Source organism: Mauremys mutica, chromosome 18 (assembly GCF_020497125.1).
Source record: "Mauremys mutica isolate MM-2020 ecotype Southern chromosome 18, ASM2049712v1, whole genome shotgun sequence".
NCBI lineage: Eukaryota > Metazoa > Chordata > Testudines > Geoemydidae > Mauremys > Mauremys mutica.
The window spans coordinates 7,538,349-7,565,594 of NC_059089.1; positions in this window are offsets into that span (position 1 = coordinate 7,538,349).

Genomic DNA, 27,246 nt, shown 5'->3' on the forward strand with positions numbered 1-27,246 from the left:
ACCTTTTTCCTTGCCCTCCCACCGTCAGCTACCACCTGCTGTACCCCTTCCTCATTCTCCAAACCTTCAAACATGTTCCTTAGCTCTATTTCTCCCTCACTGGCTCTCCTTTTCCTCGGCCTGCTTCTCATGGTCACATGCTTCCACCGCCCATCTTCCTCATCCGGCTGTGCCCCCTCACCGGCCTTAGCCCCTGCTTCCCCCTGTACTCCTGGGTGTTCCCCTTCGGTTACTGCTTGCCATTGCTCCATCAGCCGCTCAAACCCCCTTCTATGCTCTACCAGGGTTTCTACCTGCAACTCTAGACCTTGGATCTTTTCCTCCAGCCTCTAGCAGCCTCTCGTTCATATTCCAACCTATTCATGATGATGACAGCACCTCCTTTGTCAGCCTTTTTTATTATGATGTCAGAGTTGTTTCTGAGGCGTTGTGTTCTACACGGCTGAAGTTATGGGGCAAGTGATGCTGCTTTTCCACAATTTGAGCCCGTTCACGTCAGCGGAAGCGCTTTATGTAGAAGTCCAGTCTGTTGTTTCGACCGTCAGGAGGAGTCCATGCAGACTCTTTCTTCTTGTAGCATTGGTAGGAAGGTTTCTGTGGGTTTGTGTGCTGTTCAGTGGTGTGGTGGAAATATTCCTTGAGTCGGAGATGGCAAAAGTGGGATTCCAGGTTACCGCAGAACTGTATCATGTTCGTGGGGGTGGTGGGGCAGAGGGAGAGGCCCCGAGATAGGACAGACTCTTCTGCTGGGCTAAGAGTATAGCTGGATAGATTAACAATATTGTTGGGTGAGTTAAGGGTACCACTGTTGTGACCCCTTGTGGCATGTAGGAGTTTAGATAGTTTAGTGTCCTTTCAGTTTTGGGAATGGGCCACATCCACCCTGATTGAATTGGCCTCATTAGCACTGACTCCCCACTTGGTAAGGTAACTCCCATCTTTTCATGTGCTGTGTATTTATACCTGCCTACTGTATTTTTCACTCCATGCATCTGATGAAGTGGGTTCCAGCCCACGAAAGCTTATGTCCAAAGAAATTTGTTAGTCTCTAAGGTACCACAAGGTTAAAGAGCTTCCAGGGGAGAAATTGTTAGCTCTTGGAAAACTAAATGTGACCCTTTCTCCTTGTCTTTTAAGGCACCACACGGATTTATTATTCTATAGCTAAAGAAACAGTGATGCAAAAGAAATTAAACCCGAATTTTTGTGCATCAGCACAAGACTCCTTTCGAAAGCAGCAGCCCAGACAGATCAGTTTCCCTAATAAATAAACAGACTGAAGACAGGAAAGCTATCGTCAAGTACTCAGTGGTGCAGTAAAGTGGATTCGAAGCTATGGTGTGCGCAATTGTCACACGTATTTCCTACTGTATAAGCTAAACACTGCCAGCAAGTACAACTACAACAGGAGAAGACAATCCCAGGTGGACTGGATTCTGGCAAGTTGCTCACCCCGACACAGCAAAGAAGGGATAAGACAGCATACAGCCAGTAACGTACATTTGTTCTTAATCAGACAGCAGCTCATGGCCTGGTAGCTTATGCACTAGGTGTCACCTCTGGGACACCATCCTGCTTAGGTCATTCGTGCAATGAGTGTGGATGACCTCAGTCCCTACTTCCTTTATGTCCATGCTGCAATACGAAGGCACTGACAGTCTGAAACAATTGGCAGCATCTTTAGAGGCACGAGGACTGGCCGGCCCAGAGTGATGCGGACACCTCTATAGAGTGGATGTGGGAATTCTGTACCATGCTTGAGGCACAGAGCTGATCTGGAGCTCTTAATCTTTCATTGCCACAACCCCCAGATTAACCCCCAAAGTGACCCCACCTTTCCCCGCTTCCCTTCCATGCACAACCCCCAAGGCCTGAGTGGACCCGCACAGACAAACCAGTGCAGGAGACCTGAGTGCCTAGAATCATAGAATCAGAGAATCTCAGGGTTGGAAGGGACCTCTGGAGGTATCTAGTCCAACCCCCTGCTCAAAGCAGGGCCAATCTCAACATCGGATCCAGCTCTGTTTAGCATAAGACGTTTCTCTTGAACGAGGTCCAGGCTAATATTTGTCTATTATGGTCAGAGGGGGCAATGAGTAACCAAGATGAATTTCCAAGGGTAGGTGGCTTGCCTCTTGCAGCTTCCTAATGCCCTATTCCAATTCCCCAGCCTGTTCCAGTTTAAACAATAGGTTTTCCATTAATCCTGGAGAGAAATATCTATCAACTGCATTGCATTGGAAACTATGGGCTGTACACGCAAACATGCACCGAAATAACTAAATTGGTGTTAATTCACAGCTTGTGGTATTCAGTATACAGGCCAGTCCTATGTCCTTGTAAAGATCACCCTCCCATTGCATATTAACGCACGGTAATCAGTCATTATAATAATCAGTGTTCCCACCTCCATTGCATTTACACACCCATGGCATACAAAATCCAACTCCTCTGCTTTCTCCCCACTAGGGGGACCAGAGAGGAAGTGTAAAAAAGAGCCCATTGATCAGTAATCCTGCCCCCCCCCCCCACACACACACACACACAGCGAATATCTCAGTACGTCAACAGGAGGAGCCTGGGCATCGGCAGGAGGTCCAGAGCTCCCCATGGCAGCAGTCTGGGCTATGCCGCTGGCACACCACGTCTGGGGGCACTCGCCCATGCCGTGGGCAGGCCGGAGCTGAGGACAGGTGGTTATTGCTCCAATGAAGAGCACTGACGTCAGAAGAGAAATCATTGTTAAAGGGCTTGTCTTCACGTACGGCTGCCCCGCTATAGCGCTTTATGGAGATGCTTCTCCCATCGGCGTCGTTAACCCACCTCCCCGAGAGGCAGGAGCTCTGTTGGCAGGAGCTAGGAGACGCTCTCCCGCCAACAGAGCGCTGTCTATGCCGGGGGGCTCGGTGAAAAAATCCATTCCCCTGAGTGACAGAGTTCTGCCGCTATAGGTCTGTGGTGCAGACCTGGCCTGCCTCAGCTGGTGGCCTGACGCTCTGACAGCAAACCCTGCCCCACCCACTGAGCCTGCGCTAAGTCCAAACCTTCCGGTGCTTCTGGTCAAGGGCTGCCCATAGATCAGGTGCTGGGGCTGGCAAAGGGGATCTTGATGTTCCAGTCCTTATACAATGCTCTAGTGCAGCGGTTCTCAAAGCCGGGCCGCCGCCTGTGCAGGGAAAGCCCCTGGCGGGCCGGGCCGGTTTGTTTACCTGCCATGTCCGCAGGTCTAGACAATTGTGGCTCCCACTGGCTGCGGTTCACTGCTCTGGGCCAATGGGGGCTGCAGGAAGGGCGGCCAGCACATCCCTCGGCCCACGCAGCTTCCCGCAGCCCCCATTGGCCTGGAGCGGCGAACCGCGGCCAGTGGGAGCCGCGATCGGCCAAACCTGCGGACGCGGCAGGTAAACAAACTGGCCCGGCCTGCCAGAGGCTTTCCCTGAACAAGCAGCAGCCCGACTTTGAGAACCACTCCTCTAGTGCCCAGCACAAAGGGCTCTTGGTCTGTGACTAGGACTTGCAGATACTATCACAAAACAGAGAATGGGTCAAATGCACTGGTTTAGTGTGGTTGATGCCCCAGAGGTGAAAGGAAACCGGTACGGTACGGCGTACCGGCAAGAGCCAGTACACAGCCGACCGTACCCACAGGGAGCAGCTTCCCCAGGCCGGCAATTTAAAATGGCAGCAGCCGGAGCCCCTGGCCCTTTAAATCGTCACCACAGCCCCACTACTAGAGCCTCAGGGTACTGGTGGTGGCTGGGAGCCCTGGGGCTCTGGTGGTGATTTAAAGGACCCGGGGCTTCCAGCTGCCACAGCCGGAGCCCACGATTTAAAGGGCCTGGGGATTTAAAGGACCCACCTCTTCCAGTTGAGGCCCCGCCCCCCCCGTGCAGGACCCCGGCCCCGCATACCGGTTAGTCCCTTAAGTTACTTTCACCCCTATGCTGCCCCCTCGCAATCATAGAGCCCACAGGATGCCCATGAATGATAAGATCTGTCTGTTCCTGTCTCACAGCAGGACACAGGGCAGCGGGACTGAGGTCACAGGCTGCTAGGAAATGGGGAGGGGGGGCTGCAGCAGAGCTCCCTCCAGCTTGCTCCATGTGATTCAGGACTGCACACAGACCCCACTCCCTGTGTCTCGAACTCTCATCTCGCCTGCTTTCTGGGCTGGTGCTCATGGCTCCTTTCGAAACGCTCAGTGCTATTTCTAGAAAACAGCCGTGCGATTTCTGAATGACAACGGCGACCTCCAGTGGACTGCACAATACGCCATTTCCCTCAGGCGTGTCTGCATCGTAGCTACACTGGTGGAAAAGCCTAATGCCAACAAGCCCTTCAACAGAGGTAAGAGGCCTTAAAACTAGAGCTGGTTGAAATGTTTCATTCAAAACTTTTTCAGTGCAAAACCAGCCATTATTCTAAACTGGAAACTTTCACAAAAAACGTCCAGTGTTTCCAAAGTCTCCAGTTTTTCCTCAACACCAAAAATTTGGAGATTTGGACATATTGATATTTTACAGTTTTGGAGTTTGATTAATTTTGTCTTCTCCCTTTCCAAACTCTTCCCGCTCACACCCCACCCCTTTCACACTACATGCAATAGAAAGAATGCAGAGTGGTTTTTACTATTTCGTTTTCCTTTCTGCCACTCTGTAACTTTTCAAAACTTCTCCAGTTATGGAAAAGTCACACCGAGGCAAAAGGAAAAATGAAACAAACGGGGGACGGATCCTGAACATCCCTGATTCTATTGCAAAAAGGAAAAGAAGGGGATGAAAGAAGGAACAATTGGAAGTAAGTAGGGGAAAAAAACCTCAAAATGTCAAAGTTTTTCAATGTTTAAAAAAAGTTTCACAAACAAGGGAAAGGAAGGAAGGAAGGAAGGAAGGAAGGAAGGAAGCGGCATCCCTCTCAGTGAAAATGACTTTGTAAAAGTTTCCCTTTCTTTTTCTCTGCTCCTGATGCTTCGGTTCTGGATTCATGCACTGGGAGGGGAACGGTCTAAGGAGCGTGTCCCGTGGAGTGCTGTGAGGCAGTTACTGGCTGTTAGTGACCCGCGTTTCAGCAGCAAGATGTAAACACTGCAGCCCAGACCATCCCCTGCTGGAGAAACACCTAGAGGGGAATGGAGCATCCAGCTCGTCCCCTGAATTCTTCCCCCAGGAGCAGGCGAGCCCCCAGGATGTCTGGATCTCAGAGGACCCTGGCTTTGCCAGCTTTCTAATCGCACAAAACCAAACACCCTTGCCCCGCCCCTTCTCCGAGGCCCCACCCTGCTCACTCCATCCTCCCTCCCTCCGTTGCTCCCTCCAGGGCTGCCCAGAGGATTCAGGGGGCCTGGGGTCTTTGGCGGCGGGGGGGGCCCCGCTTCAGCAGTAATTCGGCGGCGGGTGGTCCTTGTGCTCCGGGACCTGCCGCCGAAGTGCCCCAAAGTCCCGCGGTGGGGACCCCCCCACTGCCGAATTACCGCCGAAGCGGGACCCGGTACTTTGGCAGCAGGTCCCGCTTCGGCGGTAATTCGGCAGCGGGGGGTCCTTCCACCCCGGGGCAGAAGGACCCGCCGCCGCCGACAACCCGGAGCGGAAGAAGCTCTGGGGGCCCAGGCCCCGCGAGAGTTTTCCGGGGCCCCCAGAGCAAGTGAAGGACCCCATTCCAGGGGCCGAAAAACTCTCGTGGTGGCCCCTGTGGGGCCCGGGGCAGATAGCCCGACTTCCCCCCACCGGCGGCCCTGGCTCCCTCTCCCCCACCCACACTCACTACTCACTCACTCATTTGCACCAGGCTGGGGAGGGTCTCTTTTCAACACCATGTTCTGATTGAAAACTGGACACCTCCCTTCCTGGGAACTCCACGGTCCACGTGCAGCAGCAGGGCCTGGGTACTCCCATCTGTACTGCCCCACGCTGCAGAGGGCTCCTCGTCACACAATCTCAGGCTGCAGCAGCTTCTCAGCCGATTTCTCACTGGTTGCACGGCGGAAGATGTTCCATCCCCATCATGCTCCCTCCCCAGACCGTTCCATGGATCCTGGGGACAGAGCTGTGGAGCCAGCTGACCCCTCCCACGAAGGCAGGGGAGATCTCAAAGTCATCCCTGGGACAAATCTGTCTTATAACACCACACTGAAATCAGCTCCATGTTCATTAGTGAGATCCCACCCCCAGGTGGGGGCAGGGGCCGGTCCAATGTGTTTGTTGTGACAGGCGTGGCTGGTGGCCAATAACAACATTCAGTAGGAAGCCCGTGAAGTGTGTGAGAACAGGTAATGTCACCTCATGCCCTTCCCACCTATCTGTCTATCACCCCTTCTCTGCCCTGGGACTGGGAACTCTCTGGACTCTGCATCTCTATCTTGGCCTAGCATGTGGGAGGCATGAGCTGAGCGCTAAATACTAATCACAACAGTCAGTCCCTGCTCTTTGAACGCCCTCCTTTTTTGTACCGCGTCTGATCCGGAGGTGTGCAGAACTGTACCAGGTCTCCAAGCGGACTCCCAGCAGCATCTGACAGACAGTACCATGCACCCTCCTCCGTGGCCAGGTGTCTGTGTGTGCAGCATCGAAGAACAAACATTGATGTTTTTGTCTCTCTATCCCCTTGCAAACTCCTGCGTGGTTTGCTGTTCCACCTCGAGACTGTCCCAGAACGCCAGGGCCAGGTAACCTGCACCAGGACTTTTCCATCATGCTGTCCCTCACTGGGATAAAGACTTCCAGCCGTCTTGGAGCCTCTTGAAGCCCAGTGTCTGCGTTCCCACTAAATGGAGTCGGTCAGCTCCTCAAAACAAACACAAAGAACCCTAGACAGGAAAAGCAAATGTGCACAGGGCATATGCCAAAGTGATTTATTTTCCCATCAGTCACATGGCCGCGCGCCTGCAGAGGGCAATCCCCTCGCACTGCTATGGAGAAGTTCGAGTGCAGCAAGGTGGAATGGAGAATGTTTTGAACAGCTGTCTCTAGGGGAATTTGTACTAGTTTGTATGGATTGCGTTTATTAAGCCTTCTAAGAGACGCTCCCCCCAGCTCATGTCGCGGTCAGTTCACTGGGGCCGGGAGGGCCGGGACACGGTGGGAAATGCTGTGTTGGATTTTTATTGTTATCTCCCCCTGTTTGTGCACCTGCTTGTCCAATCCCTGTGGGTTTGTGCAGCGGGGCAGTTACCCCGCTCCTGGGAAAGACGAGGCTCATTGGGGAAGCAGCCACAGCTGGGCCACGGCCCAATTAGGCCACTGCTGGCCCTATAAAAGGGCTGTGAGCCAGGAGCTGACTCAGTCTCTCTCCAGCCTTGGAGGGAGAAGGACCTGGCTGCCTGGGAGCTCAGGGCACAGGGAACAGAGCAGGGCTGGGGAGCTCCAGGCTGCAGGCCTTGGGAAAAGGCCAAAACAGGGACTGGGGCTGCAGAGGCTGCAGTCCAGGGTTAGGCCGAGGCAGCTGGTCCGACCCCCTTGCCAGTGATGAGTGGTTTATAGCCTGAAGTCGGCCCCAGGGAGCGGGGGCTAGAGGACGACTGGCAGTAGCCACTGAGGCAAGGTGAGGATAGAGGGTTGGGGGTTCCCTGGGGAGACCCAGAGTGTGGGGTACTGCTGGGGCAGAACCCTGGGGTAAAGGACACCCGGGTCCAGGAGGGGCCAGCGGCAGGTGAACCACCAGCCAGCAGAGGGTGCTCCAAGCAGGAATCAAGCTAATTCCCAAGATGACCAGCAGGAGGCGCTGCACCGGTGAGTCGTCACTTCACTACAGTTTGTCTATCAGTCTGTTTACCAGCCCAGCTAAGCGGAACAAGGGGCCAATCATAGTCGAGTCGGCGTGGAACTCCCAGAGCTGGGGGTTTGGGGGCATTTAGAACTCGGCACAGCCGCTGTGGGAAGGCAAATATGCAGCGGGGACATGTTCAGGGGACACAGCTAGCTGGAGTGTTTGGTCCTTCCACAAACCTCTAAGTCCCCTTTATTAGGGCACAGAGTCATGAAGTCAGGGCTCACAAAGGAATATTGGCTCATCCTGTCTGTTCCTCTCCCCTGCTAGTTACTGGTGGGGAAGCAAACTTGGGTTCTGTTCCCTGCTCTGCAACAGTCTCCTTTTGTCACTTGGGAAATTCATAGGCTCTCTCGGCCCCTCAACTGGACAATGGGGGAGAAGCCCTGCCCTGCTCCCTGGGGGTGATTTACCTTTTAAAAGTCCCAAGGCAAGGGGTTCCAAATGACCGTTTTGGCTTCCTTGACTGGGGCTGTGAAAATTACATCCTCCTTATAGCTGGTTCCTCCTGAATTCGAGAACCTTTTAATTTTCTGTAGCAACTGTAAGGTTCCCTGTGATGATTAAAAATGAATAATTATGGCCGCCCCCTGCTTCTGCGGCTATCACAGGGACTTACAGTGAGAAATTAAACACAGTAGGAACTTCCTAAGAAGTGTTAGAAAACAATGGACTGATACCATCTCTTCCTCCTCTCTCTGCTCTGTGATCTGCTCTGCAGCTATTCTACACAGCAGCAAAATTCATTTGGTGCTGTTACAGGGCCAAGGCAAATGAGTGTCCTTAGAGCTCAGCTAGTTGCTCCAGAACTGACTAATCCTCTGTGAGTTTATCACTTACCGGTAACAACTAACTCCAGCTGACTGAGATTTGATGGTGGGTGGTGCTGTGATTAGGGTTCTTGCCTCCGAGATGGTGGACGTGATTCAATTTCCGGCTCTGCCTCAGCTGTCCTGTGTGACCTTGGACAAATCTTTCTTGGGGACTCAGTTATAACATAACATTGCAAGGATAAATACATTAAAGACCATGAGGCACTCAGATACCACAGCATAGAGGTAGCTCCTTAGCATTAACCAGAAGCTCCATTTGTGTCATGGTTTCTTCAGAGATGACCCCAAGCCCAGAGGCCTGCTCTTCAGCCAAAAGGGAAGGAGGGAACTGTCCAGAATGGGAAATTCTTGGTGACATTTCTTTCCTCCTCCCCTCTGAAGTAGATCTTGGCCTTAGTCCACATGTACTTCACTGACAGTGCAGAGCAGGGGGCAAATGGGCAAAAAGGAGGTGGTACTCTCAGGAGCTGTGTCCATCACCTAGGTCCTGCCCACAGCATGCTCAGATAATCCAGTCCTGAGCAGGGGCCACCATGGCAGACAAGGACCTCGGCCTGTAGACAGAACAGAATAGGGTTGAATTTCACCCATTAGAGACTGGACAGCAAATGAAAGCAGTTCTGGCTGGTGGGAACCTGCAAGGGGGGGTGATGGTGGGGGCTTTGCCTGCCCTGCACCTAGGGCTGAATCTCTCCACTGGGCAGCTCACGTCCCACCTTTGGGTCTCACATGGGGTGTAATCTCCTCTCCTTGGCTCCTGTAGCAGCTGTGTTGATCTGGGGCTGGAGTGTTGCCTTTCCTGGGCTGCTCTTCCACACAGGAGCACTGCAGCGGGCACTGTGGTGTTCCAGAGCAGCTGCAAGTGTGCAGCAGCTCCACTGACTCATTCCCCCAACCTGCCCCCTGCTGTTTGCAGGAGAAGGGCCCTGGTGCCAGCTCCTGCTCCCCATTGGTGACAGTGGCAGCCTCTGCCCTTCCCCTGAGCAGTGGTGCTCCCCGTGCTGGCAAAGCAATTACCTGGGCCAAGACTTTTGCACCCTATTTTAAGCTATGTTCCAGGACTTTGACACTGCAGGCTCTGAATGCCCATGAGGGGCAGGCGAATGGACAGCTCAGAGAAGTGCCAGTATCATGCACCCACCCAAGCTGAGCCCCATAAACACAAGAATGGCCATACTAGGTCAGACCAATAGTAGAGTCATTTTGTATCATCTGCAGATTTTGCCACCCCACTGTTTACCCCTTTTTCCAGATCATTTATGAATATGTTGAACAGCACAGGTCCCAGTACAGATCCCCAGTGCAGACAATGGATTTAACCTATTGGGTTGTTTACACCCCCCAAATACTTAACAACAAGGATAGGAATGTAAGGACACTATATATCTTACTGTGCTCTCGTAATTTACAAACACACAATTCTTATCAAGTGTAAGGACATGTTTATTTCAGCACAATAACCTTAACTCTGAGCCCTAGACTGCGTCTGGTGGGGCATGGCTGATCTATTATCATGCTTATCTTGATTTTGGTAGCTAAAGATTTTACCTTAGTGCTTCTGTTAACTGGGAAATATCAATTAATGGGTCAAATCCCGGGCTGCATCCAACTGTGCTCAGCTCAGATGGTTGGAAGAGAGCCAAACGTGGGTTTGATTCCCACTCAATTGGATTTGGGGATCAGCTGGCTAATGTCCTGGTGCCCAGCATGAAGATGCAGTCTCATGTTCCCCATTACTCAGAATGTTCTCTGGGACAATTAGCTGGGAAGGGCCATTCAGGTTTTCCCATTTATCTGCAGTTTTAATCCCAGTCTGGCTCCATGTTGTGTTTCCGAGGCAGTACCGTGATGGATTCTTCCTTTTTATGTGGCACTTGAAGTAACAAGTGAAGCAACCTGGTCCCCACTAGAGAGAGATCTTATACTAACCTTGGTGAATATTGGTGTGGCTTTTTACTGTTGCATCTTGCACCCCTGCTGCGTGTGCTGTCCTTGTTCAGAGAATGGATAAAGTACATCATTCTACAGGACTCTCAATCTGTAGCCTTAAAATGTAGTAGAATGCTGCAGTCCACATCTATACTTGAATAACCCAGCAGAATACTGGCACCTGTTTTATCCTGCTGTGAGATCCTCTATCATTAATGTCTGTGGCATGGGGTGGGTTACATTTTACTGTATTACAGGCCATGCCCAGGGCTTTGCTGTACCAAGGATAAAGTTAGAAAACTTCCCAGACTATAAATCTCCAGCCCTGATGTTAAAGTTACTAGGGATAATGCAGAAAATAGAGGAAGAGATTAAACACTTGAATTTGTGACATCTACAGTCATTTTTCCATTCCAGTGCCTGACCACCAGCCTCTTGTCAAACAACTGTGTGAAATATGCCTGTTCACTGATCTACCGGTACTGCGCACAGGGCGAGAAAGGGGAAATGGGGTCACTCTGGAGCTAGCTCTTTAACATGTGAAATGTGTGGTGAAGAGCTAAATCTTGGTGATTGAAAGCACAAGTCTATTTCCAAGTGTGACACTGGCAGATCAGGTGCCAGCTCATGCCAACATCCCCATGTCTCAATTGACCACTGACAAATGCATAGCTGGCATCAGTCTGGCTCTCCTGTGTGTTAAGATTATAAGAATGTGTTTAATCTTTATTGAATGCTTGTGAGTTGCTGCCGGCATTGATCTCACTTATAACTTTAGTATCCTGTACTGTAAGGTAATATTTGAGTGGTGGTACTATGAGCCTCTGGGACCGTGTAAATCACCAGACAGGAAAGAGATTAATTAGTGTAAAGGTCTGATTGGCAACAAAAGGTCTTACGTCCTTCCCAACAGAAAAGTCTGTCAACACCAGACGGACTATTGTGGGACGTTAAAGAAAATAAAATAATTTATTGTTCTGCTCTCCCTGCCTCTCATGAAGATGAGTCATGCAAGCAAATTCCTTTAATCAGCTGAGCATGCAGCTCAGATCACAAGGCAGGAGGGGGACAAAAACTCCTAAACAGGAAGAACTGATTATCTCTGTGCTTCTTGGACTCTGGGGAAAGGTTTCTAGGCATAAGCAAGAGATTCCCAGATATTCAGCCTGGTTAGCCCTACAGGACACATAGAGCTTGCTTATTATAGAAACGTCTATTACCTTTTGAAACTTAAGATTTTAACTCATTTGTGTGCACATGTTTACCTGTTTTAATCTTGTAAATAACTCACTTGTTCCCTTTTCCTATTCATAAATCTCTATGTAGTTTATTATAGGATTGGATACAAGCCTTGTCTTTGGTGTGAGATCAAAGGTGCAGTTGACATGGCGTAATTGACTGGTCCCTTGGGAATAACGTGAATATTGCTGTGATTTGTGGTGTAAGGGAGCATCCATCACAAAGCAGGCTCACCTGTGTGGTGCAGCAGATGAGAGTGCCCAAGGAGACTCTGTGTCTGACTCCAGGTTTAGGCTGTTATGGTGCCTGAGGAGTTTACACTTGATGATTGGTTGGTGAAGCTCAAAACCAGCATGCGATTTGTGGTCTACTTCATAGCAGTCTGCCGTGAGGTTGGTGCTCATGCTCTTGAACCACTGCAGGTAGCATTAATAACCAGTGTTGATTGTGTGCAAGGGCTCTTCAAACAGGGTGGAGATCCACATAGGTCATGTCCCAGAACTAGCTAGCTAGTGGAACAGCCCAACATTTAAAGGAGAGAGAGACAGATACAAATGGAGGCAAGCTAATAAACTCTGCATTAAAAATGTGTGTGTTAGGGACCAGGAGGACTGGGGAGGCGCATGGGAGTAACGGGGGACCAGAGAGAGATGCGGGGGACAAGGTCTTTCTGGCCAGGCAACCGTAGATGACTAAAGTCACTAAGAAAAATTAGATTGCTTAAAAATTCCAAAAGCACAGCTGGCCTGGACAGATCCAGCCACGTGAGTTGCTAAGGTTCCTCTAGGGGGACAGACTGAACAGAAGTTAGAATAGCCAGATTAACAACAAGAATATTTTAGTACTGAGTGCAGGAGGTAAGATCCTCGGGGTCCAAAATAAATCAGAGAAATGCAGCTGCTGATCTCTCAGGTCCTGGCAGCGCAGCGAGCCTCAGTACGTTATGGCAAAGGCATTCAGGTGCAGGCTTGGCAGCTCGCAGCGATCAGACCTGCAGGCACCACACTTCACCTGGACCATGGGGCCCAGCTTGACCCCATTAAAGCCAACCGGGAGCTTTGCCACAGGCTCGACTGAGTCAGGATTTCCCTCTCTTTAACCTCTCAGGCGAAAGGCATGTTGATCATCACATGGCCTGAAATATCCTGTTCCCAGCTGAGTCAGACAGGATCTAAATGGTCTTTTTGATAGCACAAGACCTGTTAATGTTCTGTCAGCCCTCAGGGCAGGACTCCGTAACCTGTGAATGCCTCAGCCTCACCAGCATCAAAGGTGTTAGCCTATGTAGGTGTGACTTCCTCTCTGAGTGTCAGGAAGACAGGCTGTATGAGTGATAAAGCCACAGTCAGTCACCACCCAGAGCTGCATCAATGGACAGTAGGTAGCAGAGATGATCATATGATTTGTTCTGGGAAACACTCATTATAAATGTGGCCTCTTTTCTGATCAGTGAACCACCTGGGAATGGATCCTGCCTTTCTTCCAATGTAGCTGTTATTTGAATTTGGCAAACGGACTGGGCAAAGAAGGTTCAAACTGCGTGTGGGGTGGGGGTTCGTAAACTGCACTCTGTGTGATCGGTCCCCTCAATCCTATGGGATAGTTTCTGCTCCCTGATTAAGGCTCTGCTGCAGCAAAGTACTTAAGCACCAAAGCCAATGGGACTTAACCAGGTGCGTTGCTGAAGCCAGATCTGAATGACTTCACTTTTTAAACTGGAGAATAAAAAATAGTGGGGGAAAACCTCAAAAACTCTCACCCCTCCCCCAACGTGGAATTGCAAGTCTGAATTTCGGAATGAATCCTTCATGATAAAGTACATTAAACATCCAGGAACATCTTCACCGAGACGTGGTAGTCATGAGACTGGATTAAAAACATAATGAGCTTTTAAAAAATACATTTTGAGTTGTGAGCCTTTAAAGTACACTTAGTTCTTTGGATTTTTAGCTTTTCTCTACAGTTATGAGTGCTAGAAATTTACCGGTACTTTTTTAAAAATGAGAACTGAGATTCTTGTGCAATCTTTTGAGTCCAAGTGCTGGGGCTTTAAGAAAACCCCCAAACATCATGAGACTCATGATAAAATCAGGAGAATTGACAATGCTGCATGTGTCTTCACAGACAAAAGCAAACTGAGTCAGTGCTTTTACTCATGAATAAATGCACAAATCTTTACTTCCACTTTTCGCTATGCAACCCACAAAAGCAGGCAGAGCTACTCACATAATTTGCTTAGAATATTATTAATAAAATAGTTAATTTTACAATCTTTCATTATCCAATTAGTCTCCCTATTATTCTCCCACTTTAAAATTGAATAATGAATTAAATGAATGTTACAAGCAGTTTCTAACAGATATTTCATCCATATTTTCACACTGCATTAATGTCCTCCTATCTTTAACTGTCATAAGATTGTGATCGAATACGCCACACGAGTGCTCTGGGGAGGCAGGCCGTCTGAAAGCATGAGGCCAAACACAAGTGCTTGGGGTTTTGCCTTTCAGCATTCGCCCACTGACATTACTGGACATAGCTGTGGGCTGTTGCTTCCCATTTAGGTTTATTCCTCTTACACAGTCTCTCACTGCACTAAGCACACCCTGCAAAACCCGATTTCTCACACAGAGCCGGTCTGAGCTCGCACTGGGGTAAGGCAGAGAGGGAGGTGATTCGCCTGCACCCTGTGGCATGGAACACAGCCAGCCTGAGGGAAATGGAGAACAAATGCCCTGTGTGCTGCACACCTGACACACACCCTCTCATGTCTCCAGGGCCCTCTGCTCTACGACTGCTCAGTGGGGGCTCCATGTGTCTGGTGGTGATGTATCCAAGCATAGAATCATAGAAGATTAGGGTTGGAAGAGACCTCAGGAGGTCATCTAGTCCAACCCCCTGCTCAAAGCAGGACCAACCCCAACTAACTCATCCCGGGCCTTAAAAACCTCTAAGGATGGAGATTCCACCACCTCCCTAGGTAACCCATTCCAGTGCTACACCATCCTCCTAGTGAAAAAGTTTTTCCTAATATGCAACCTAGACCTCCCCCACTGCAACTTGAGACCATTGCTCCTTGTTCTCTCATCTGCTACCACTGAGAACAGGTAGTTGAAGGCTGCTATCAAATCCCCCCTCACTCTTCTCTTCTGAAGTCATGTGTCCCAGCCTCCTATTCATTTTTGTTGCCCTCCGTTGGACTTTCTCCACTTTGTCCACACCCTTTCTGTAGTCATGTGACCCAAAACTGGACACAATACTCCAGATGTGGCTCACCAGTGCCGAATGTAGGGGAATAATCACTTCCCTCGATCTGCTGGCAATGCTCCTACTAATACAGCCCAATATGCCATTAGCCTTCTAATGAAGATGTTGAACAAAACCAGCCCCAGGACCAACCCCTGGGGCACTCCGCTTGATACTGGCTGCCAACTAGACATGGAACCGTTGATCACTACCCGTTGAGCCCGACAATCTAGCCAGCTTTCTATCCACCTTATAGTCCATTCATCCAATCCATACTTCTTTAACTTGCTGGCAAGAATACTGTGGGAGACCGTAGGAAAAGCTTTGCTAAAGTCCAGATATATCACATCCACTGCTTTCCCCATATCCACAGAGCCAGTTATCACCTCATAGAAGGCAATCAGGTTGGTCAGGCACGACTTGCCCTTGGCGAATCCATGTTGACTGTTTCTGATCACTTTTCGCTCCTCCAAGTGCTTCAAAATGGATTCCTTGAGGACCTGCTCCATGATTTTTCCAGGGACTGAGGTGAGGCTGACCAGTCTGTAGTTTCTCACATTCTCCTTCTTCCCTTTTTAAAAGATGGGCACTATATTTGCCTTTTTCCAATCGTCTGGGACCTCCCCCAATCTCCATGAGTTTTCAAAGATAATGGCCAATGGCTCTGCAATCACATCAGCCAGCTCCCTCAGCACCTTCGGATGCAGCACATCTGGCCCCAGGGACTTGTACACAGGGCCAGGTTTAGGAACTGCGGGGCCCGATTCGAAAACCTGGCAGCGGTCCGGGGCTTCAGCGGCACTTCAGCGGCGGGGGGTCCTTCACTTGCTCCGGGTCTTCTGCGGCACTGAAGGATTCCCCGCCGCCGAAATGCCGCTGAAGACCTGGACTGCTGCCGGGTATGTAAAAAAAAATTAAAAAGCTGTCTAAGGTGCGGGGCCCTCTTAGCTGCAGGCGTGGGGCCTGATTCCGGGGAATCGGGGGAATTGGCCTAAAGCCGGCCCTGCTTGTGCATGTCCAGCTTTTATAAATAGTCCTTAACCTGTTCTTTCATCACTGAGGGCTGCTCACCTTCTCCCCATACTGTGCTGCCCAGTGCAGCAGTCTGGGAGCTGATCTTGTCTGTGAAGACCAAGGCAAAAAAAAGCATTGAGTACTTCAGCTTTTTCCACATCATCGGTCACTAGGTTGCCTCCCCCATTCAGTAAGGGGCCCACACTTTCCCTGACCTTCTTCTAGTTGCTAACATACCTGTAGAAACCCTTCTTGTTATCCTTCACATCCCTTGCTAGCTGCAACTCCAGTTGTGCTTTGGCCTTCCTGATTATACCCCTGCATGCTCGAGCAATATTTTTATGCTCCTCCCTAGTCATCTGTCCAAGTTTCCACTTCTTGTAAGCTTCTTTTTTGTATTTAAGCTCACTGAAGATTTCTCTGTTAAGCCAAGCTGGTCGCCTGCCATATTTGCTCTTCTTTCTGCACATCGGGATGGTTTGTTCCTGTGCCCTCAATAAGGATTCTTTAAAATACAACCAGCTCTCCTGGACTCCTTTCCACCACATATTAGCCTCCCAGGAGATCCTTCCCATCAGTTCCCTGAGGGAGTCCAAGTCTGCTTTTCTGAAGTCCAGGATCCATATTCTGCTGCCCTCCTTCTTCCCTTTGTCAGGATCCTGAACTCAGCCATCTCATGGCCACCCACTTCTACTTCCCCTAACAATCCTTCCCTGTTTGTGAGCAGCAGGTCAAGAGGAGCATGGCCCCTAGCTGGTTCTTCTAGCACTTGCACCTAGAAGTTGTCTCCAACACTCTCCAAAAACTTCCTGGATTGTCTGTGCACTGCTGTATTGCTCTCCCAGCAGATGTCAGGGTGATTGAAGTCCCCCCATGAGAACCAGGGCCTGTGATCTGGAAACTTCTGTTAGTTGTCCAAAGTAAGTCTCATCTACCTCATCCTCCTGATCTGGTGGTCTATAGCAGATGCCCACCACGACATCACCCTTGTTGCTCTCGTCTCTAAACTTAACCCAAAGACTCTCAACAGGCGTTTCTCCATTTTCATATGGGAGCTCTGAGCAATCATACTGCTGTCTTACATACAATGCAACTCCCCCACCTTTTCTGCCCTGCCTGTCCTTCCTGAACAGTTTATACCCATCTATGACAGTGCTCCAGTCATGTGAGTTACCTCACCCAGTCTCTGTTGTTCCAATCACCTCATAGTTCCTTGACTGTGCCAGGACCTCCAATTCTTCCTGTTTGTTTCCCAGGCTTCTTGCGTTCATGTACAGGCACCTAAGTTAATTATCCGATTGCCCTACTTTCTCAGTATGAATCAGGAGGCCTCCTCTGTTACACCCTCCTCCTTGTGTTTCCTCCCAGTATCCCACTTCCCCACTTACCTCAGGGCTTAGGTCTCCAACCCCCAGCAAACCTAATTTAAAGCCCTCCTCACTAGGTTAGCAAGTCTGCCTGCGAAGATGCTCTTCTCTCTCTTCGTTAAGTGGATCCCATCTCTTCCTAGCAATCCTTCTTCCTGGAACCATATCCCGCTGTCGAAGAATCCAAAGCCCTCCCTCCAACACCACTTGCGCAACCACACATTTACTTCCACTATTCGATGGTCCCTACCTGGGTCTTTTCCTTCAAGAGGGAGGATGGATGAGACCATGACTTGCATCTCAAACTCCTTTATCCTTCTTCCCAGAGCCACATAGTCTGCCGTGACCTGCTCAAGGTCATTCTTGGCAGTATCATTGGTGCCCATGTGGAGAAGCAGGAAGGGGTAGTGGTCTGAGGGCTTGATCTGTCTCGGCAGACACTCCGTCACATCCTGAATTCTAGCTCCAGGAAAGCATCACACTTCTCGAGTTTCCCAGTCTGGAGGGCAGATGGATGACTCTGTCCCTCTTAGGAGGGCGTCTCCAACCACCACCACCCGTCTCCTCCTCCTGGGAATGGTGGTTGTGGAACCCCCATCGCTAGGACAATGCATCCCATGCCTTCCGGCAGATGGGGTTTCTCTCTCTCTCTGATCCTCTCTCTCACATAACTCTTCCAAACCATTCTCTGCTGTAATACCTGTGCAGAGAGCCTGAGAACGGTTTCTTACCTACCTCTCTCTGCATTGGGGTACATGGGTTTGCCTCTTTCCTCTTCTGGAGGTCATATGCTGCCAATTTTCTTCCCCGTTCTGCACTGCCCTCTCTGATTCTTCAGCATGCTGTGCCTGCAGTACCAAACACTGACTTCTATCCAGAAAGTCTTCATTTTCTCTGATGCAACGCAGGATTAATACTTGGGTCTCTAGTCCTTTAACTTTCTCTTCCAACATGGAGACCAGCTTGCACTTCCTACAGACGAAGTCACTTCTGTCCTCTGGGAGAAGGACAAACATGGCACATCCTGTGCAGGTCACAACAGCTGATCGCTCACTATTTATGTCTTCCTTCTAAGAGATTCCTCAGATGATGTATTTACTGCTCACAGAAGCCTGAAAGACAAAAACACTCTGTGGGAACTCCCCCCAGGCAAACTCCCAGGCAAACTCTCCCTCTTTGCCTGTGGTCTGTTCGCGAAAAGCAGAAAAGGGATGACTTCTGCCCACCCTCCCACAGCATGCAGCACTAGGACAGGCTGGTCCATCAGAAGTTACGCTGCCAGAGGAAGGGGAGGCAGGTAGCTAGACAGAGAGGCAGCCTGGGCTTCTGTGCAGTTGAAGCTTGATTCTCTGTGGATCCTGGACTGGCATGGCCATGTCACCTGAGCCCTCCTGCAGCCACTAGCTCCTCCCCGTGGAAAGGGGAATGTGCCAGGCTCTCCACAGCTGCAAGAAAAGAGCAGATAGACTCAGATGTGCAGGAAACGTGTACCTGCCTGCTAGTGGGAACGGATGGGCATGTTCAGGGACTCCACCCTGAATTGCACAAGGGAGGCAGCTTCTGGCACCACAGCTAAGCAGGGTCCACTGCACAGATTGCATTCAGTGGAAGGGGTTTCGATGCCAGCGACACAGTGGGACAAGAAAAGGGCTTGTGTCTGCACCAGCACCACTAGACTACACCTCTGGACTGCAACTCACTCCTGTGTAGAGGCCAGTGGGACTTAAAGTGCTGGACTTCTGCATGTGGGGAGTTTCACCCAGTGTGCAGAGACCCCGTAGCTGGAGTAGGAATGGGGGGGAGAGGATGCGCTGCAGCCCTATGCCCCAGTCCCAAGCTGAGAGTGTTGGATTTTCCTCCCAAACTGCAGCACTTCACCTGCATAAGTCCTGATCGCTCCAGGTTAGCCCCTGGAGGATGATAATCAGTGATCACCATCCAAAGGGCATCTCATGCTGGCCGTATGGAGACTTAGCCATGACTTGAGCCTGCTGGCTGTAGTCCTGGCACCGGCTTCACATTTACCTGATTGGGTTTCTGTGCTGGTTTGATTTGATGGCAATGGAGTTTCATTCTTTTTAGGCCTGTTCATTTTCTTTATTTTGGCAAGTGTCACTTAACTTTTGTGACACCCAGTACCCTATGTTCACCCCTTTTATCTGGTTATGCTATATTTTGTACAAAGCATGCCTTGTGAGGTATCATTTGAAAACTCATAATCTGCTGAATACTATTATCCTGCTGAAAAGTGTATAACAACACTGTGTGTAAAATTATGAGACTTTGCTATGTGATTGTTACTGAAATATGTTGTAAGTCTGGGTAACACCCACAAACCAGTTTTCAGAGACAAAGACACACAGGCAACCCCAGACAGGTATCAACAAAGTCAAGTGGGCTGTCACTTAAGCAGCCATTGTTCAGTAATGGGAAGATGTAAACAAGAAATTTACATTTAATCCCAGATACAGTTCGAATCTCCAGTACAAAGGGGACTGTTTGTCTACACCCCAGCAAGGGGTAATCCTCAAAGAGAGGAGGGTATAAAAATAAGAAAAAGTGACCTCCACATGACCCCTCTCTTCTCCCATCTCTCGCTCATGACATCAATGAATACTTGAAGAACATTAAACTTGGGGTGGGGGTCAGGGGGAATGTGTCCCTGGCTGGAAAGGAATCCAGCCTGTGAACTGTTACAGCTTATGGTGAGAGAGAGATTCATTCATTCATTTAGGTGTTAACTTGCAGTTTCACCTTTTAATTTCTTTTGTAACCAATTCTGACTTTTATGCCTTATCTCTTGCAATCACTTAAAATCTCTCTGTCTCTAGTTAATAAACATGTTTTATTGTTTTACGTAAGCCAGGGTGCATTTCGACTGAAGTGTATGGGAATCTCTACTTAGGTCAACATGGCTGGTGCATAATCATTACCCAGTGTTGGAATGATGAACTATCTAGGAGCTTGTACTGTCTAGGAGGTTACTGAGAAGTACAAGATGCACATTTATGGGGAGAAAGGCTGGGAATGGGGCTATGTGAGTGTCACCCTGCATGTAACTCATGGCTGGGCATAGCATTCATGTATTCAGCTGGCAGTGATTTCACATGCTAGTGGCTGTGTGTGCAGAGTCTGGAGGGCGGTGGCGGATTAATGATTTTGCCACCCCTAGGCCCTGAAATAATTGTCGCCCCGCCCACCCCTGGCCCTGCCCCGACTCCACCCTTTCCCCGCCCCCATTCCAACCCCTTCCCCAAAGTCCCACCCCAACTCCACCCCCTCCTTGCCCCTATTGGATCCCTTCCCCAAATCCCTGCCCCGGCCCCAGCTCTTCCCCCAGTGCCACGTTCCCCCTCCTCCCCCTCCCTCCCTCCTCCACGAAACAGCTGTTTCGCAGCGCAAGCGCTGGGAGGGAGGGAGGGGAGAGAAACAGGATGCGGCGGCGCGCTCGCAGAGGAGGTGAGCTGGAGGAACAGAGCTTCTCCGTAGGTGCTCAAATTTGCCGCCCTAGGCCTAGGCCTTGTCGGCCTAGGCAGTAATACGCCGCTGCTGGAGGAGCAGCTGTTCTCCAGCAAAGCGGTGTAGAAGGTATCCCAGGCTGGAGAGCTAAGGGGACCCAGCAGTTCCGATTGCACCCTGGGGAATAGCACACCTTCGTCCCTATAGGAGTGAATGGGAGGCTGCACTGTCATTGCCAAGGAAACCACCTCTCCCGGAGAGGCAGTTTGTGCCATGTCTGCGGCTCCTGGGCAGGAGTCTCCTATGTGAAGCCTGCAATAGAGTTTTCCCTCTCCTCAGGAAACCTGGGACAGGCTCTCATCCCACTCAGAGCTACAGGAAAATGGCTTTTCTCCCACATCAAGGGTAGAGCTGAAAAGACACAGAGAGGAGCTGATAGCCGGGCCACGGAGCACTGCCAGTTAGAGAATTTTAGCTGCTTCACTGGTGTTCTCTTCTGAGAACTATGGGCTAGATTCATGCTGGCTGCGTTATGCCATTCCAGCGATGATCTGAGGCTGCTTTGTGGCACTGAAGTGTGGCCCTATCTTGGCTAGTTAATTGTCATGCCTGGCCACAATATTTCTCCTTTCCATTCTGTTGCCCTCTTTCTAATTTCTCCTCTGAGACCATGTGACTGACTCAGTCATGTGGGACATTAAGCTCTTATATTTCATAGCAAAGTGAACCTAATGTGCCATCTTCAGGCTGCCAAGAAAACTGCTACCCATGCAGAACGGAGTTAAAATGATTGTTCACAGCGTTTCCTCTGCTGTTGTCACCACGTTGCACTTTCATACACAGGATTTCTCCCCTGTCCTTTTGTCCTATTCTGCTCCTCTGTCAAATGGAATTATTTTATCTTTGCAAAAATGGAAAGTTGTCTATAAACAGTTGTTTATCACAAGAATTCATAAGCCACATTTTGTTGGTGGTGAATGAACTCCCTTCCTTGGCATCTCTGAATCCACTGACCACAAAATAAACTGGGGCAGGTCCTCAGATGGTGTAAATTGTCATGGCTCCATTCAGTGGCGCTGAGGATCTGCCCCATTCCCTAGTGTGAAACAAACAGTGAACTGAATGTCATGATGACATAGAGATTTTCATTCGAAATCAAGTCTGAAAATCATAACCACTAAATACACTAAGAGAAGAAATGTGATAGTGCTGATATTAAACTGATTACATTGAAAACTTGCTTGCAAACTAAAGCTGGTCAAACTATTAGTTACAATTAATATTCATTTCAAATTTAATCCCTGGCTTGTTTAGCAAACAGCTTCCAAAATATTCCTGATTTTCACCAAAAGTGTACATCATTTGCAAATATTCACGCGGATCATTTTCAGTCCGGGGCATGTTTGTGAACCCTGTTCTAACTGGTGGACTGGGCTTTGGACATGGTATTGTTTGTACTCCCTGATTGGATGGATTAACTATTTTCAAATAAGAGAATAACAGAGAATAATGAACTTCCTGGTGTGAATAATCATCCAGACCCGAATTCTGGGAAACTTTTGGAATTGATGATTATTTTCACAAAAACCCAGCAGTTGCTGACATGCTAATTAATAGCAAATAGTGCAAGCCCACAAATAAAACACAAGCAAACTTGAGGTTTTCACAAAAGTTAAAGGTTTCAGAGTGGTAGCCGTGCAGTCCTCGCTTACAGACAGTCCCCCAACCTGAAGCAAATACTCCCCAGCAACCACACAACAAAAACACTAACCCAGGAATCTATCCTTGCAACAAACCCATTGCCAACTCTGTCCACATATCTATTCAAGGGACACCATCATAGGACCTAATCACATCAGCCATGCCATCAGGGGCTCGTTCACCTGCACATCTACCAATGTGATATATGCCATCATGTGCCAGCAATGCCCCTCTGCCATGTACATTGGCCAAACCGGACAGTCTCTACGCAAAAGAATAAATGGACACAAATCAGAAGTCAAGAATTATAACATTCAAAAACCAGTCGAAGAACACTTCAACCTCCCAGGACACTCAATTACAGACCTAAAAGTCACAATTCTTCAACAAAAATACTTCAAAAACAGACTCCAACCAGAAACTGCAGAACTGGAATTAATTTGCAAAATGGACACCATTAAATTAGGTATCAGAGGGGTAGCCGTGTTAGTCTGGATCTGTAAAAGCAGCAAAGAATCCTGTGGCACCTTATAGACTAACAGACGTTTTGGAGCATGAGCTTTCGTGGGTGAATACCCACTTCGTCAGATGCAAGTAGTGGAAATTTCCAGGGGCAGGTATATATATGCAAGCAAGAAGCAGGCTGGAGATAATGAGGTTAGGCTTGAATAAAGACTGGGAGTGGATGGATCATTACAAAAAGTAAAAACTATTTCCCCATGCTAATTTTTCCCTTACTGTTACTCTCACCTTCTTGTCAACTGTTTGAAATGGGCCATCTTGATTATCAGTACAAACTTTTTTTTCTCCTGCTAATAATAGCCCGCCTTAATTGATTAGTCTCATTAGAGTTAGTATGGCAACCCCCATTTTTTCATGTTGTCTATGTATATATATCTTCCTACTGTATTTTCCACTGCATGCATCCGATGAAGTGGGTTTTAGCCCACGAAAACTAATGCCCAAATAAATTTGTTAGTCTCTAAGGTGCCGCACGTACTCCTTTTCTTTTTACAGAAGTTAAAAGCACTTACCCACTAATTTCTTTTGCTATGAACCCAGCTCTGTTGCATACCATACTTTACAGCCACTGGCCTTTTGAAACAGGGCAGAACTCCATATTCAGAGACTACTGGGATTAAGATGAAGTCTCAGAGTGCTGGCATCAAAGAGGCTGTATTTTTTTTTCTTGCCTTCTGAATAAACTAGGGTAGAAACAGTGGTAAAAATAGAGCCCTGTGAATGCAAATGTTCCATGTTAAAACCAAAAGGCACTATTGCCTAAAATAACATATTAGCACCAACCACCTCAGCAGAAACAGACGTACTATATCAAACCACAACAGAGTTCCCACCAACCCACACAGAGGGAGATTTTCCTATCCATGCTGATAACAAAGTCCAAAATAGAATCCAGCGCTAAACATCCAGAGGCAGCTCTAGACAGTTAAACAATCAGCAATGAAAAGCCAAGCTTGGCCGGACTGTTCTGAAACCCCAGGAGAGGTCATTCCAGTGGCCTCCTGAACAGTTAAAGTGAAGTGCGTCATTCCTGCAGCTACGGAGGGTTGGCTCTCCCCTCCTGTCAGGAACAACCCTGGCAAGGAGAAAGTCACTGCATGTGATTTGGCTAACTTGCCGCCACATTGTGCCCTTAGTGGCTTGTAATGGCCAGGCAGAGGGGGCAGGAATAACTGCGCAGAGCCTAAGGATCATTGGGGAAATCCAGTGTCCATCCAAGCATGCCTGTCTGCAAGGCAAGCTGGCTCCTCACATTCCTCCAGGAATTCGTCTGGCCCTGCAATAATACCTGGTTCTTCATCTTACCCACTTGCCATCAGTAGATCTCAAAGCACTTCACAGTCTTTAATGTATTTATCCTCATAACACTTCTGTGAGCTAGAGCCATCCTATTATCCCCACTGCACACAGGGGGAACTGAGTCACACAGTGGCTAAATGACTCACCCAAGTATTTTGTGATATAGGAGGAATAGAACCAGGGTCTCTCAAGTCCTAGGCTCTAACCACTAGACAATCCTTCCTTTCTCTGCAATGCAAGCCAAAAGTCTGATTCATAATGGGCTTGCTCAGCGGGCCAGAGCTGCAGGGACAAAGCCTCCGCTGGTGACAATTGGTGAAGCTCCATCAGCCTCATTTACACCAACTCAGAAACTGGCCCTCGTGGAGCACAGGAAACGTGGAGACACTGAGCAGGGGTTTCACTCACGTTATGCCCGGAGGGACCATGATTATTCATTCACACAAAAGTTTCACATGGTGGAGTGAAGGTTGTTGCCACACAGATACTGCCCCTGCCTGTCCCAACCTGAACCTTAGAAAACCAGGGAATGCTCAGGTGAAGGCTTCTCACATAATAACTCTGACCTCCCACCAGCCAAATATATCATTAGGTTTACAACCAATGACAAACCAGACACATATCCCCAGGAAATGGGGAGATAAAGTAGTGCTACCAGAAAAAAACAAAATACAAACATTGGAAAAGCAGGTAACCCTTCCCACACACCACAGCCACATCACCTTAACTCTGCCCTGATAGGGAGGGCAACATAACAGACCCTTACCCCTTGTAACAACCTGCATGGAAATTGGAGGGAGTAGCACAGCTTGCAGGAAGGAAGAGTTTGGAGGAAGCACCAGGAAGTCCATCTGTGTACACATGGCTGGAATGCTAGCTGCTGTTGCAGCACCTCTGTAAATAATTCTCTTAATAAAGAGCCAGTTTCATTTTGTTCATGTTGTTACCCAGGACATGGTACATGAAACTCCCCATGTTAAACAAGTCTGCCAATTTCTCTATGCCACCCCCCACAACTTCAATCAACATTTCAATTCAAACAGCTCCAGGGATTCTTATGATGTGCTGTGCAAGCGCATTGATTGGAGAACACCTGCTGCTGGGCTGTAGACGACACACTTCACAAGATGGCTGAGGGAAGAAGAGGTGCTGAGATCTCCCAGAGTGACCCCTTTAGAGGGGGATCGAAGTAGATAAGGTTGCGTGGCTACAGCACTTAGAAAAATGACCTCTAAGAGAAACTGTGCTGCCGCTGCTCCGTAACGCTGAAGCTGGGAGGGATACTATAGATCTGCTACCCCTGCCCCGGATCCATGGTTACAGTGGTATCCATCTGCGACACTGATCAGTGGGGGATGTCCTGGGCACCTGCACCTAGCTCAAATCAACAGGCTTTGATGGGTGACTTTCACAGCGCAGGAGTATGTGTGAGACGGAGAGCGGAGTATGGAAGATTTAGCCTGTGTCCAGAGAGGGGGCCCTGCCTGTGTGAGGGTCAAAAAGGGCAGAACTCGGTTTAATAAACGTTTCTTTCCAGAAATTGGCCTGGCTCTCCAGGAGTCACACAACCTCTCATGGGGCCTGCATGCCCCAGGTGCTGCCAGTGAGTGACAGAACCTGTCCCTCTGGGTCCGCAGTGTGAATCCTGCCCAGCTCAGCAGGGACTGGCCATTATTCCCATCTCCTGGGGCTCGGTGGTCCCTACATGAGATGAGTTTGCTGAGTCCCACCAAGCTTTGCTCTAGCCTGTGGGCAGGGACTCTCTCTTGCTCTGTTTGGACAGCACGGCTGGGCTCTCTAGTGAGAGCTTCTGCAGTGGGAACCAAAATCACTTGCCTGGCGATCCCTGGGGAGAGCTGGCAGCGCGGCAATTGTCACAAACACTGGGGTGGGCAGGGCAGAAAATGTAGAAAAACATGAGTTAATTTTTTGGTTTTTTATAAAAATGATTCTTTTTTTTACCTTTTCACAAACACTGCAAATGGCTCAGAGCTGATTTCTGAGCTGGGCAGGGGACGTTGCCGTTCTTATCTTTATGATCAGGGTTGTCATTAATGTGTTTGCTTAGACTGAGGGCTCTCAGCCCCTCCCCAGCAGGCTGAGCCAAGGTAGACTCAGAAAAGTGCAGAGCAGCAGCAGAATCAGCCGGAACAGGGTTAATCAGAGGAAACATTTCATCTTTTCCACTTTCCCAGAAGCAAGTGTCCTTCATTAGTGACCTTCCACCACCCTTGTACAATCTTAAATCTCATCTCCAGTTTAGAGTAAGAGAGTTTGGGGCTCCCACTGAGACGCAAGCTGAATGTACCAGAGCCCAGGCAACAAAGCAAAATGAAATTGCTCCGACATTGCACCAGCTACTATAGATTCTGAACTTTCTGTGTTTTACATGAACAGTCTGGATGTGGCTGGCCCCTACACAGGGGCACGTATAGAGGGGAGGCTTCCTCGAGCCCTCCCACCACTTTGTGCATGGTGGGGCACATAGAAATGTGACTAGATTTAGATGGAGGCAGAATCTGAAAAAGAAACTTTTGAATGGTGCTTCCTGAAAGCCAGACTTCCTGGAGTGGAACAAATATTGCGATGGCAGAAACATTGTCTCTCTTTTTAACAGGGTGAGTAGAAATGGGCAGATGCCCATGGTGAACATGGCAAAACCTCCAATGCATGAATGCAAGGTGGGGATTGAATGACCCCGTAGGTCTGTGCACACCCCTTTCCCTGCACATGCCCACTGGTAGTTTTGCACGCACAGTAGGGTGGCTCACAGTACGAGCCAGCACTGGGCTTTTACCAGCTTATCAAAGAATGTCAATACCTCAACAGCTCAGCTTCCCGGAAGAGATGGCCTTATGGGAATTCCAGTAGAGAAG